The following is a 2914-nucleotide window of genomic DNA, read 5'->3' as shown; positions in this document are numbered from 1 at the left end:
ACCCTAAGTGAAGATAACCTGAAAATTAATGGTCTGGACTGCCCAAGATAACAGGCTGAAAACGCAGAGCTAGGTGATTCGTTAAACCAGACTGAGGAGCACAGAGGATGGATCGGGGTGCAGAGAAACAGAAACGCCAAGGAGCTGACCTTGACGCATCCTCCGTGGCCTGCGCCAACTACCCAGTCAAGCAAAATATTTGAATGCTGTATTTCTTAGGGTGACTAAAATTAAGGCTCTTTCCCAGCGGTGAGGTGGTGCAGGGAGGAGAGGGTCTGGTGAGTCTTGGTAAGCTCTTCAGAGGGTCTCAGATGGTCTATTCCTTGCTAAAGTCATGGCGTCTGGAGTGCTCTTAGCCACACGCTACCCTTTGCACAAGCTTCCCATCCAAGACGCCAGGTCCCTAAACACAGGCACTTCTGCTTGCTGTGTGATGCGCTATCCAGGTGCTATGGTTCTGCTGTGGAAATTCTCTCCTGTGCTCTCTAGATAAATAGGTTGCAGTTCAAATACATCTCTCTAAGAAAAGAACACAAACAACATTAGAAATAGAGAGATGATGTAGCTATAGTGACAGAAATTAACATGGATTACTGATAACTTTATTTATATGTAATTTTAAATGAGCAAAATTTAAAAATGGACAGCTAGGTGTGGTGTAATAGGCTGTAATCCCAGCACTTGGGGGTGCTGAGGTAGGAGGACTGTTGTGAGTTTGAGACCAACCCGGACTACAATGTGAGCTCAAGTTCAGCCTGAACTCCATAGTGAGACCCTGTCTCAAAAAAGACAATAACTCAGGGGACTAACGTGCCTGCCTAAGCAGGTGCAGAGACCGAGGTTTGATCCCTGGTGTGCCATGCTGGCCCCACCCCTGGGGCACGCTGAGACGGTAACTGAGACTGGGCATGGTGGTGCGTGCCTATAATCCCAGCGCTTGGGAGGCTGAAAACAAGAGGATCACTACGAGTCCGATCTACGCAGTGAGACCCTGTAGACCTTATACTAAATACATTAAAATAAATAAATAGATAAATGACAATGAATAAATACATAATAAAAATTGAAATAAGTGGATAATCTTTATTTTATTTCATTATTATTATTTTTTACTATGTCATTCAAGCTGGCCTTAAACTCACTATGTACCCAGGCTGGCCTCTTGATCCTCCTGCCTCATATCCCTAAATGCTGGGATCATAGGCGTGTGCTGCCACTCCAGGCTTGAATGGTAAGTGTTAAAGAAATTATGAACCCTCAACTGGAATTAAGAATAGGTAGGGAGGGCTGCAGAGATAGCTCAGCAGCATAAGTGCCTGCCTGGCGAGTGAAAGGTCTGGAGCTGGATCCTGGTACCGAAAAAGAAAAGAAAAACAAAGTATGACACAACAAACAAGGTCAAAGTAAAATATTTAGTACAAGCATCAAATTATATGGTTTTACTATAGCATTGTTACTAAAATTTGAGACTGAGGGAACAATCCCTGCTGAGTCCAGGCAGGTGTGTCCCCTTGCATGTCCCCAAAAAGCCATGGCCCTTGGGGTTCAGTGTGTGGAACAGGGTAGTGGACAGTGGCACATGAGGCCAGAGAGCAGAGGGGGTCAGAGGCACCCGGGGCCATGAGGACCTTGGGAGGACCTTGACTGATGCAGGGCATGGAGCAGGGACTTCGTGGGATAGCGCTGGCGATTGGACAGCTCACCCTGGCTGTGCCCGGGATTAGGCTTGGGAGGGCTGAGGACAGACCTGGAGGCTGATATAGTGCAGGGGCTGACTGGGTCCCTGGTGAGACTCTTCTCTCATACTCCTCACCCAAGCTGGAGGCCCAAGAAGCTCCTCTGCTCACCCACTCTCCTTCCCCCAGGCCCGTGTGTGCACCTGGCTGTGCCCCTAGGTGCCACCTGCTACCTCTGCCCAGCTCATGTGGACACCATGGACACCCCCTGCCCTTTGGATTTTATTTTGAGTCAGTCTCCTCAAGCTGACTGGGCTGGCCTTGAATTTTGGAGCCCTCTGGAGTGGCCAGCATTACATGCATGTGCCGCCTCGCCTGGCTGGGTTTTGATCTGTTCCTGGGCCAGCAATCGGTGGCTGGTCCTCTGGTGACTGCAGCAAGTCAGCAGCTACTGGGCACGTGGTGGTGACTCTCCATCCTCAGTGTGGGCAGTGGTGCCAAGCTGGGCAGCAGCCAGCTGGGGAGGGTCAGCGCATTTTCAGTTCAAAAAAGTTTCACGTTGATGTGGGGTTTTAGGGACTCAAGCCAGGCGTCCCTGTGTGGGGCAGTGCACCTCACGCTGCCATTGCCTAAGTTGGCTCATGAGAGTGGAGGCCCCTGAGGTTGGGATGGGCTTGGGGGTCTGGGTCTCTGCGCAGCTTCTGTCTCTCCTGCTCCTGCTCCAGCCAAGCATCTCATGTGCTCAGGATGCTGGACCTACTTACTGTCTTTTTTCTTCTTAAAAATCAGACCTATCGAGATATCATTTGTTTGTGGCAGAATTCTTCTTTTTCTTATGTGTAGCTCAGTGAGTTTGCACAAGTGCCTGTGATCACGCAGCCGCCCCACCAAATCAAGGCACGAGAGCGTGCCGCCACCACGAGCGATCCCTCAGGGTCCGTGCCACACCCTGCTGCTCCAGTCTCTCCAACCAGTGATCTGATCTCCATCCCTATAGTTTCATCTTTCCAAAAAAAAGTTATTTAAATAGAGTAACTCGTTATGTAAGTTCGTGCTAGGTTCATAAGTTGCCCAGGCTGGCTTGAATGTGCTATTCTTCCAACCAGCCTCCCCCGCAGCTGGAATTACAGGTGTGCGCCACTACGCTTGGCTCATAGACAGCTTTTTGAGTCTGGCTTCATCACTGTTTGGAGTTCTTCCCAGGGCATTGTGTTGGACACCCGGACACCCACCTGGCC

Source organism: Octodon degus, unplaced genomic scaffold (genome assembly GCF_000260255.1).
Source record: "Octodon degus isolate 3935 unplaced genomic scaffold, OctDeg1.0 scaffold00105, whole genome shotgun sequence".
Lineage (NCBI taxonomy): Eukaryota > Metazoa > Chordata > Mammalia > Rodentia > Octodontidae > Octodon > Octodon degus.
Note: the sequence above shows the minus strand (reverse complement) of the source record.